The sequence below is a fragment of the Lissotriton vulgaris genome, chromosome 4_1, assembly GCF_964263255.1.
Source record: "Lissotriton vulgaris chromosome 4_1, aLisVul1.2, whole genome shotgun sequence".
Lineage (NCBI taxonomy): Eukaryota > Metazoa > Chordata > Amphibia > Caudata > Salamandridae > Lissotriton > Lissotriton vulgaris.
In genome coordinates, this window is record NC_141691.1 from 1,052,964,957 (window position 1) to 1,052,977,131 (window position 12,175).

Below are 12,175 nucleotides of genomic sequence, written 5' to 3' on the forward strand. Positions count from 1 at the left end.
TAAAGTGGATGGGAAGAAGCAGGGTTTAAGTGGGAAAAAAACTGGTGGTGCTCTAAAAGGGGCATGGCAACTTTCTTAAAGGGGTGTGGCCTATCTGAGTAGGGGTGTGGTCTAAATCAAGATAACTAGCATTGCGTGCCTAAGAAAATCATGAAGTCGCATCCAGTAAAGGATAATAAAATAGACAAAAAAGTATATTTAATAATGTATAAGCCATAAAATACCAAACACTTTAAAAAAACATGTAAAAATGATTTACATTACGTAGAAATCTATTGCAGGATTTCCCAAAACCCTTGAAGATATTCACTGTGTCTATTTTGCTGGGGTTTCTCACAACAAATTTCTTCAGCAGACCTTCTACCTTTTGCCAGCCAACACTTTACATACAGCTCTGCGTCAAATGTTTCAAATGGAGGACCATTGAGTTTTACCCATAAGCATGAAGGAATGGTCTCTACAAGAAGAGAGGCCCTTGTTGGACTAGCAATTAAGTTCATTGAGCTGAAACCTCTCTCGCAATCCGCATTACTTGCTGGCAGGGTTTCCATGCACACTAATAACTTTTTCAATGCTTCAGGGTTTTCTTTCCACCAAAATCTTTGAAAAGTCTAAAAGCTTGGATAGTATCTCTTGCTGGCAGCTGAAACTCTTAACACAGTTTCTGAATCTCTGTTTCACCATAAAGAATGCATTCATCACCAGAAGGCAAGTTGCCTGCATCTAGCACACTGAAGCTGGCTATAAGTTCTTTCTCAGAATCGGGGGCACATCGTTTATTGATATTTACAGACAGACTTTGGTAAAACTGATTTGGAGTAAGGGCAACAGAGTTACTTCTACCATGGGAAAGAGGAATATTCTTGAATTTGCCCTTGTCAACTACTCTCTGAGCCGCAGAAGCAAACTCCCCTGGTGAGTCCTTCATTGCTCTAAATGTACGTACTTAACTAACCAAAAGTCTGTGGGCATTAACTATTGTAATGTCCCTCCTCTGTAAGGAGAGTGATAAGTCTTTGAGCTCTTGAAGTGCATCACACATTACCCCCATATCTCTGATAAAAGAATAGGATGTAAGCTTCTTCAAGAGACCTTCATACTTACTCCGGTCTCTTATGGGTCCAGATGGGTCTTCAGAAGCATTCTCAAAATGTTTGCACAAGGCAGGGAAGCAGTTCCAAACAGCTTTCATAGATCTGTAACTGGATGCTACCCATCAAGCTTCAAGCATTTTCCCAATCTTCTGAAGCTGTACACATAGCTCGCTGGCGGACAGATTTGGCTCGCTCTGGTCTTTTGGTGACATGCTGTATGTGGCATACAATGAGTCCATGAAAATCTTGAAGTGATTGACCCCGGCAACCTCATCAACTGTATCTGCCACAGCAAGTTCTAGTCTGTGAGCTAAACAGTGCCATGTCGGTACAAGATTTGGAAATTCAGATTTCAGCAATTCTACTACTCTTCCTTTGTTACCATACAGTACTGCTGCTCCATCTGAACATATTGCAATCAAAATATCATGTAGCAGACTTTTTGTGAGTCCAACTTTTTCGAAGTAGCTTAGGAGAGCTGTCTTTACGCCAAGGGCATTTGTTTCTACCAGCTCCAGCAGGCCGAAATAGATGGTCTCTGGCGTACTTTCATTTCCAAAAATGCCATGGAGGTAGATGATTAAGGTAGAAGCATTGCTAGTAGAAGTGCTTTCATCAATTAATACTGTGATCTTTGGTTTGTGTTGTCTGATATAGCAGACCAATCTTTGTTGCATTTCCAGTGCAATGTGTTTTATAATTTCAGTTGCAGTCACATTGCTGTGCAAAACACGGCCCATTGCACTGCCATTCTTTGCCTGAAGGCGAATTAGATCTGAAGGATGTGTTATTACATTTTGAGTTCAGGGATACCAGATTCCATATGTCTATCTTGAGGGTAATGGGAAGATAAGCAGGTAAACATGTTACACAGTATTCCCCATGTCATCCTATGGGCAAGATAGCCTTTCAATAGTGAAAATCGAAATTGGCAGTATTTCACTATCAAGACATGTTACCCACACTAGTAACAACAAATAAAAATTGGTATATTTAATTTTCTTGTGAGCCCCTAGTAAAGTGGCACTACATGTGTCTGTAAATTAAATGCTACTATTGGGTCTGCAACATTGATTCTGCCACCAACATAAGTAACCCTATCAACATGTCTCAGATCTGTCATAGCAGGTTTTGTGTGCAGTTTTTAAACTGGCATTTTGACCTGCCAAAATCAACCTTTTGCCAAGCTCAAACCTTCCTTTTGAATAAATTTGTCACCACTAGGAAAGGCCCTGGACAACCCAGATGGCAGGGTGCAGTGTATTTGAAAAGTCAGATATGTACATTTAGGTTTTACATGTCCTGGTAGTGAAAAACTCTTACATTTATCTTTTACTATTGCAAGGCCTACCTATCCCATAGGATAACATTGGAGTTACCTTATTACATTTAATATACCGCAATTTCCAAAGGGGAGCATGTAACTAGTTCATGTTTGGTGTCTTTGGAATTGCTCAAAAACTCCTAACTTATGGCTAAGTCGAAAGTTTTAAATTACAATTTTGAAAAGCCACTGTTAGAACGCTTTAGAAGGGTCTCAGTTTCACACTTCCCAATCAGTAACCCAAATGCTCACAATGTCTAATTCCTAATACATTGACTGCTTTCCTTTATAAACCATAAACATACAGGTAGGGCTGTTGTGTATGTTTTGTCCTGTTCAATCAATCCATATCCCTTCCCTCTCATAGAACAGACGAAGAGTTACTGAATAGAGGACCATTGGCATTTACCTGCAATCTGAGTTCCCTTCATGGCACAGAAGCTTTGACATAGTCAATAAGATACCAAGTACCTGATAAAAATATAGACAATTGAAAATGTCTCTTACAGCCAAAAGGTGAAAAACATCTTAATCTGTCGAAGGGTTTCCCGCATCGGGTTATGAAAATCATTAGATCTCAATGCAGCCTAGTTATTTTGTTTATTTATCCTTGCCAAATGGTCTATGGAAGAAAGAAGGAAGGGCTTGTCTAAACACGTTTCTTCACAAGTTAAGAGGACATTTGTTCTGCACTCTCAGTGTTTATGAGCCGAAGGAAATCCCAACCCAGACACTGCCAAACCCACCTCATAGATTTTTGGACCCAACTAGAAACTGAAAAATGCATGTTTAAGGAGGGTGTGACACTCATAACCCCCCCTGAAGCTACAGCTCTAACAATGAGGCCCACATGTATCAAATAATTGCAAGGCATTACATGAGGTGAGTGGGGGTTCTCACACATCCACCCTTGCTTCTTGGTGCCTTCCCAGATTTAACAAGACTAGTGAAGTTGTAATTGCAACAAAATAGTTTGCCTTCTCCATACAGGTGGAATGAGGAGAAACATTTTTATTTCTCTTTCTTGTTTCCTCTTTCTAAGTGTGCTGCATTCTGTGGCACACTAAGAAAGAGGAAAACACCTCCAAGGATTGTGTTTGTACAGGAAGGTGTCCCTTTCTGCAATAAAACAATCCTGCCTGCAAAACAGGCACCCTTGCACCGCTGCAGTAAGAGAGCAGGAATGCAGCATACCTTTTTATATATGATGCATTCCTGCCCTCTCACTGTGTTTGGCGCACTATGTGCTAGCCTAGAGCCAATACAGGCACAGTTGCTTCTTGGTGCAAGGGTGCCTGCATTGGTACTAGGCAGCACATATTGCACCAGTGCAGTGAAAATAGGAGTGCACCATATCTTTTTAGATATGATGCATTCCTGCCCTCTCCATCCGATGTAATACATCAAGATTTCTTGCTGTTCTTCGTCAAATATTGATAAATTAGCCCCGGAGTATTGAATTAACAGCTGGGCATGAGCGACACTGTTGCTCTGAACATACTCAGTCCTTCTGCTGCCTGATGGTGCTTCTACAGAGCTTTGATAGTTGCTGTAACTCGCTGGTCAGTGTTGCAGGTATTTTTCTTGTATGCTCACTCACTGTTTCTTCTGAACTAGTAATTAAATATTTAACTTAACTGGTTCAATGAAAATGAAGAGCAAAATCCACAAGAAGACAATGTCAAAAGGATTTATCTTTATGACATGTGACTCCAGATTCAGTGTTGTAGTTAACTGCCCCATTTAGTTTCACATAACTGGGTATACGTCAACAAATCACCATGATTCCCTCTTATGGATGCACTATAATTTCACCATCACAGTATTGTTTGAAAAGTTATCCTACCTGTCTGAAAAATTAGCTAAGAAACTGGAAAGGCTTAAGTACTTAGCTCATCTTTTGGATTAGGTCAGAATGTAGGAATTTATGTGAGCAAGGCACTTGCTGTTTTCTTGTGAATAAACACTTATCCCCTAGATGTGGTTAGTGTTGCTCACTTTTCTGATTTAATTACATGCAATAATCTGTCATTCACTATTAGTGCAATAAAAAGTGGAGCACCAAGATCTAGCACTAGCCCTTTACTGGCAACTTAGGTAAGTAAAACAAAATGTTTTCAAATGTATGTTGTGTGTGTGCATGCAGGTGAGTGTCTGTAGGCGGAAGCGAAATTGAGAGAGTGAGTGTGTGTGACAATTATTGAATGAGAATACATGAATAAGTATGAGTGAGTCAGAGTTAGTAAGGATGAGTGAGTTAAAGAGCGACTGAATGAGATTGAGTGAGAATGAATAGGAATGAGTGTGATAGAGTGTTAGAGGGTGTGAGGGAGTGTAAGTGAGAATGAGAGTAAGTGTAACTGTGGGTGATAATGAGAATTAGAGTGAATGGGAATAAGTGAGAATGAGTGAGACCAAGAGTGAGTTCAAGTGAATGTGAGTATGTATGAGTGAGCCTAATTAAGAGAGTGAGTACAAATAAGTAAGTAAGAGCAAGAGTAAGTGCAAGAGAGTTAGTGAAAATGAATTAGTGAAAGTAAGTGAGAAGGTGTGAGTGAGAGTGAGCGACAATGAGAGTATGTAGGCATGAGTGAGAATGTGCTGTTATGCCTGCAAGTCTGTTGTTGGACCTGCCTTTCTCAAAGTAATTATTGGTGTATATGAGCACCCATGGCAAAATGCTGGCACTGGCAAACTTGAGGTAAATCTTGGCATGGGAAACCCATGAACAAATTGCTGGTGCTGGAATACCAAAAGCAAGTCTTGGCATGGGCAAGTGGAGTTAATAAATGCAATATATTTCCTTAAATAAGTGCATATCTCAGCATATGTTTGTGCTATTATGCAAATATTTTCATGTGGGCTTATTATTTTATTATATTTGGCTGCCTAATTGCCCAAAACGAGACAAGTGTCAAAGCATAAGTGTGCATTTCATGGTTAAATAACTATGGAAATATGCATGTTATGGATTCATTTATTCACAAAACAAATTTGGATGAATACATATGCGATGACCAAAATACTACTTACAGACAGCACCAAAATGCTTCTGAAATAAATTTACAACGCAAATATTTGCCAACCACGCACGGCCCCTTGGTGAAACATACCACCTCTTCGAAACTACTCATTCACACCCCTCAAAGGGTATGAAACGCTTTATGAATCTATATTATATTACAATATAAAGGTCATCTTTGCTGAATCATGTTCCATGTTCAATAATCTAATGGGACATAATTATTTAGTTTGCCATTATTCTTGAATTTATATTTTCCTGTATCTTAACAGGGTGCTCGATCCAGCTCCCCCTGCAACAGTTCTCCTGTCCAGCTTGCATGCAGTCCACTGCCCTTCTACTGCCTGTCTACTTGCTGCACTCTGTTTGTGCCTCTTATTACTGCTTTTTACTCTGTTTTGCCTTTTTCTGCTTGTTTTTCTGCCCTCTGTTTTGCCTTTCCTGCTTGTTTTTAAGCCCTATGATTTACCTTTTCTGCTTGTTTTTTTCTGCCCTCTTTTGCCCTCTTCTTCTGTTTTGCCTTTTCTGCCCTCCGTTTGGCCTTTTTGCTTTAATTTTTCTGCCATATGTTTTGCCTTTTCTGCCCTCTTTTTTTCCCTTTTCTGGATTGACTTTTCTGCTTGTTTTTCTGCCCTCTGTTTTGCCTTTTTACTGCTGGTTTCATCCCTCTTCCAGCAGTTTCCCTCCTCCCCCACCCAGTTCCCTGCCCTCCCCAGGACCTACATAATGGAGGCTGCAGGGCAACCCCATTGAGTCAGTCCTCATGCCAGGTCCCCCTGTGACAGTTCTCCTGTCCTGCTTGCCTGCGGTCCCCTACTTCTGCTGTCTGTCTACCTGATGCCCTCTGTTTGTGCCTCCTCTGCTGTTTTGCCTTTTCTGCTCAGCTTTTTCTGCCATCTGTTTTCCCTTTCTGCTCATTTTCCTGACCTCAGTTTTTCTCTTTTTTGCTCTGTTTTGTCTTTTCTGCATTTCTTCTGCCCTCTCTTTTGCATTTTCTGCTCATTATTCTGCTCTCTGTTTTGTTCTTTTGTTCACGTTTTCCTGCCCTCTGTTTCGCTCTCTTCTGCTCTGTTTTGCCTTTTCTACTTGTTTTCCTGCCCTCTGTTTCGCTCTCTTCTGCTCTGTTTTGTCTTTTCTACTTGTTTTTCTGCTCTCTGTTTTGTATTTTCTGCCCTCTGTTTTGGCTTTTTATGCTTGTTTCTTCCCTCTTACCACCATTTCCCACTTCCCAGTGCCCTGCGCTGCTCCCAGGACCTACTAAATGGAGGCTGTAGTTTCGCACTAGGTGGGCGCGACCACTATGGCCCACACGTAGCAGGACTGTGGTGTCATGTATTACCCCCTAGGCGCATGTTCAATGGTTTAGCCCGACGTAGTTACGGAGGGCACGTTCAGAAGCTAATAAAGGGCCCAGGACCCTGGGCGTGGCAGGCATTGTACTGACCACCAAAGTACACACGTGTGGTCTCCTTTTGTGTCTGCCAGTAGGCCCACCACATTGGCGACGAGGTGGTCTCGCCACCCCACTGCGTGCTGCGCTCTGCCCCTCTACACCGGGCGAGCCTGCCCCTGTGGCCCCAGCAGTGTGCCCCGCTCTGCAAGCTCGGTACGGCCCTCCGGCGGAGCACTCCCGGCCACCCTGCACCCAGCTCCCTGCCTCGTCGAGGGGAGGCCCAGCCGCGCCAATCCGGCACCCTGCTGCCCTGCCTCGCAGCTGTGTCCAGCCTTCAAGCGAGTAAAGCCGCAGTCTCCATACCTGCCAGCGAGCGGCCCCGCCGCCTACACCCAGTGGAATCGGCCTCGCGGCCTCAGGTGCGTGCCCTCCGCCTCTGTGCCCCGGCCGTGCTCCGGCATACACCTGCTTCCGACCCCGACGCCACGCCTGTCCAACTGGCCTGCCGCGCACCTCCTGCGCAGTCCCTCACGCATCCCACGTGCACCGCTGTGGCCCGCCTGCTTTCTCCCACGCATCTCGCGTTTGGCATACCTGCCGTTTCACAATCATTTCGTGTGCAACGCTGCCGAGCCTCTCCACTGCCGCCTGATATAGCCTGCAGGCGCCTCCAGTGTGTTCCTGGACTCCTAGCCCTCCAGTGACAGGGCACTTCTTGGCTGTCAGCCCCCGCCTTCCCCAATGGCCATGGCCACAGTGCCGCCGCTTGAACCCTTCACAGTCACAGGCACGCCTCCTTCCCAAGCTGCCCGGTGGAAGAAATGGGTGGAACGCCTGGAAAACTACTTTGTAGTGGCGGACGTCGCAGTCGAGCGGCGGCGTGCAATGCTTTTGCACCTGGGAGGGGAAGCTATTTACGACATCTCGAAGGACGTGGTAGAAGGTGGCCCGCCCCGGAACTACACCACGCTGCGCGACGCCATAACGGAATACTTCGAACCATTCGTCAGGGCAGATTACAAAAGGTTCCTACTCTGCCAAGCCCGCCAGCTCCCAGAAGAGTCAGTGGATGTATTCTACGCGAGGCTTAAGAAGCTAGCCAGCACATGTACCCTTCCGGACGCTGACGACCAGATTCGCGCCCAATTCATACAGGGCTGTGCATCCTCAAAACTGCGTGAGAGAGTCCTAGAGACAAACAACATGTCCATGTGCGACATCCTGGCGTTAGGGCGATCTAAATAACTATCGAAAGCCAGAGCTGCGCATATGGAACCGAAACCCACTGTCGCTGTCAAAGTTGAACCAGTGTGCGCCATCAAAACGAGCACCACCGACACGCGCACGAAACAACCCAGACGAGGACGGCCAGGCCCAGCTCATTCACCTCACGACCGTGCCTGCGTATGCTGCGGAGGGGCAACACCCCACAATGGAACATGCCCTGCACAAGGAAAGATCTGCAGCGCCTGTGGAAAGGCCAACCATTTCGCGAGCGTATGCCTGTCAACACAGAGGAAAAAGCCCAATGGTCTGCCCCGAAGAGTGAGACAGATAGAGCCATTGCCTAGCGCTGCCGCCAACAGTGACATGGACGATGATGATGCGGACGCAGAATCCGTCCACGTGGTACGAATGCTCAACACCTTAGCCGCTACACCATCCGCAGAGCCAATGTGCACAGTAAACGTGCAAGACCAAGCTGTAGCAGCCCAAATTGACACCGGAGCAACAATCAACCTGATGGCAGCCAGCGTATACCGGACTTTATACACTCCACCAGTGCTCCATCCCACGAGAGTACAGGTGTAAGTATATGGCACCAGTCGACCCCTACGCCTGTGCGGAGTCTTCCGGACAGCAGTTTCACATGACTCCCATCAACTACACACCAAAATCTACGTGTCACAAGAAGGATCCGGGTTTCTGCTTGGCTGCAGAACCGCCCAAGATCTAGGGCTGATCCACTTCTCCCTTACAGTCCAAGCCCACAGCCTCGACCATCTCGTGCTGCAACACACTTCACTGTTCGAGGGGATTGGCTGTTTGAGAGGACCCGCCGTTCGCCTTCACATAGATCACTCAGTTGCTCCAGTAGCCCTCAGACACCGACGCATAGCGTTCCACCTGCGACCCAAGGTAGAAGCTGAACTGCGAGTACTTGAGAGGGCCGGAATCATAGAAAGGGTCAGGGACCCACTCCATGGGTGTCACCCATTGTGGTAGCCAAGAAACCGAAGCAACCGGATGCCGTGCGGATCTGCGTGGACATGCGCTTCCCCAACCTCGCGATCAAGAGAGAACGCCACCTGACGCCGACCATTGACGACATCATTGGCGAACTGGAAGGGTCAAAGTGGTTTTCAAAGATGGACCTGAGGTCAGGCTACCACCAGATCCCTCTGCACCCGGACTCCCACCCGATAACGACTTTCTCCACCCACGCAGGTCTGTGGAGATATACCAGACTCAATTTCGGGATCTCAAGCGCAGCTGAAGTATTTCAGAACATTATTCAGAAAGTCCTGCAAGGACTAGACGGCGTACTAAACGTGAGTGACGATATCTTGGTCCACGCAGCGATGCTGGGCGAACACATCCAGCGCCTTCAGGCTGTTTTCGCCAGGCTACAGGAGCGAGGTCTGACCCTTCACAGGGAGAAGTGCGAATTCCTACGAAAAGACATCAGCTTCTTCGGCTACAAATTCTCTGACCAGGGCCTAGGACCAGACCCCGACAAGGTCAAAGACATCCATGAAGCCCCCGCCCCGACGTCAGTGACTGCCGTCCGCAGTTTTCTTGGGATGGTTACCTACTGCGGGCGCTTCATTAAGGACCTATCAGACCTCACCGGCCCTCTCCGTGACCTCAAGAAATCCACAGCCACCTGGGAGTGGGGGCCGGAGCAGCAGAGAGCTTTCCAGAAGACCAAGGCGGCACTCTCGGCTGACACAACTCTGGCCTACTTTAACCTGCGCCACGAATCACAGCTCGTGGTGGATGCCAGCCTGACCGGCCTAGGCGCCGTCCTGACCCAACAACAACCGTGCCGGGAATGGGCCCCCGTCGCGTATACAAGCAGGACCCTCACTGCGACGGAGCAGCGATATTCGCAGATTAAAAGAGAGGCCATCGCCGGCACTTCCATATCTACTTATACGGACACCCGTTTGCGGTGATCACAGACCACAAACCACTTCTGCCACTCTTCCAAGGATCATCCCCACGACCCCTCCCCCTCGCATAGAGAAGTGGGTGCTCCAGCTCCAGGAATACCAGTTCACGGTGGGGTATCGGCCAGGCTCCAGGAACCCTGCCGACTATCTATCAATATTTAACGACAAGGGGTGGTGAGGGACAGAGTCTCTGAATTAAACAGAATACTCTCACCCAGTCAAGAGATCAGGGCTAGATCCAACACCGTTTTTTAGCTCACTGCACCATCCCAGTTTCAGAACCTGGCTGTATGCAAATTAGTCTGTTCCTGTCCCAGTGCATGATGGGAACAGGGCAAACCAAACTACAAAAGCCAATTCTTACACTGGGAAGGAAACAAGCTACCGGGGACCGGTTTCTGGCATTTCAGCCGTCTTCGGCCCGGCTTGCTTGAATCCTGATGGTGCAATGAGCAAGGGACTCACATCTGAGTATACCCTTCCACGCTTAGGGTGGACAAAAATATTTAACGACAAGGGGTGGTGAGGGACAGAGTCTCTGAATTAAACAGAATACTCTCACCCAGTCAAGAGATCAGGGCTAGATCCAACACCGTTTTTTAGCTCACTGCACCATCCCAGTTTCAGAACCTGGCTGTATGCAAATTAGTCTGTTCCTGTCCCAGTGCATGATGGGAACAGGGCAAACCAAACTACAAAAGCCAATTCTTACACTGGGAAGGAAACAAGCTACCGGGGACCGGTTTCTGGCATTTCAGCCGTCTTCGGCCCGGCTTGCTTGAATCCTGATGGTGCAATGAGCAAGGGACTCACATCTGAGTATACCCTTCCACGCTTAGGGTGGACAAAAATATTTAACGACAAGGGGTGGTGAGGGACAGAGTCTCTGAATTAAACAGAATACTCTCACCCAGTCAAGAGAACAGGGCTAGATCCAACACCGTTTTTTAGCTCACTGCACCATCCCAGTTTCAGAACCTGGCTGTATGCAAATTAGTCTGTTCCTGTCCCAGTTCATGATGGGAACAGGGCAAACCAAACTACAAAAGCCAATTCTTACACTGGGAAGGAAACAAGCTACCGGGGACCGGTTTCTGGCATTCCAGCCGTCTTCGGCCCGGCTTGCTTGAATCCTGATGGTGCAATGAGCAAGGGACTCACATCTGAGTATACCCTTCCACGCTTAGGGTGGACAAAAATATTTAACGACAAGGGGTGGTTAGGGACAGAGTCTCTGAATTAAACAGAATACTCTCACCCAGTCAAGAGATCAGGGCTAGATCCAACACCGTTTTTTAGCTCACTGCACCATCCCAGTTTCAGAACCTGGCTGTATGCAAATTAGTCTGGGCCAGGGACAGACTGATTTGCATATAGCCAGGTTCTGAGCTGGGATGGGGCAGTGAGATAAATAACGGTGATGGATCAAGCCCTGATCTTTGGACTGGGTAAGAGTGGTCTGTTTAACTCAGACACTCTGTTCATCACCACCCCCTTTTTGTAAATCGTTTTTGGCCACTATAGGTGTGGCAGGGTATACTCAGACATGAGTCCCTTTCTCACTGCTCCATCAGGATTCAAGCAAGCCGGGCCGAAGAAGGCTGAAATGCCAGAAACCGGTCCTCGGTAGCTTGTTTCCTTTCTGGTGAAGAATTGGCTTGGTAGTTTAGTCTGCCCTGTTCCCATGATGCACTGGGCCAGGGACAGACTGATTTGCATATAGCCAGGTTCTGAGCTGGGATGGGGCAGTGAGATAAATAACGGTGATGGATCAAGCCCTGATCTTTGGACTGGGTAAGAGTGGTCTGTTTAACTCAGACACTCTGTTCATCACCACCCCCTTTTTGTAAATCGACTATCTATCAAGGCATGCCCGCCCGGTCACTGAGGCCGAAGCCGCAGAAGCCGATGCTACAGAAGAGTATGTGAGAATGATTGTAGAGTGTTCGAGACCCCTGCCTATCTCCCTAGGAGATGTAATGCAAGCCACCAAGGACGACGACTGCATACAGATCGCCATGCAAGCCATCCAGTCAGGGAATTGGAAACCACTACAGAGCCCAGCATCATTCCGTACCCTAGAGGCCCAGGTGACACTAAGAGCACTCTACCAAGTCCGAAGCGAGTTGTCCATCTCACCGGAAGGATGTCTCCTGAGAGGCCCCC

The 12,175-nt window shown here is 47.0% G+C and overlaps 1 pseudogene; it reads right to left on the reverse strand.

The window, feature by feature from the left end:
• Positions 1–272: 272 nt before the first annotated feature.
• On the reverse strand, positions 273–1,231 carry LOC147722853 (E3 SUMO-protein ligase KIAA1586-like; annotated as a pseudogene).
• Positions 1,232–12,175: the final 10,944 nt, after the last annotated feature.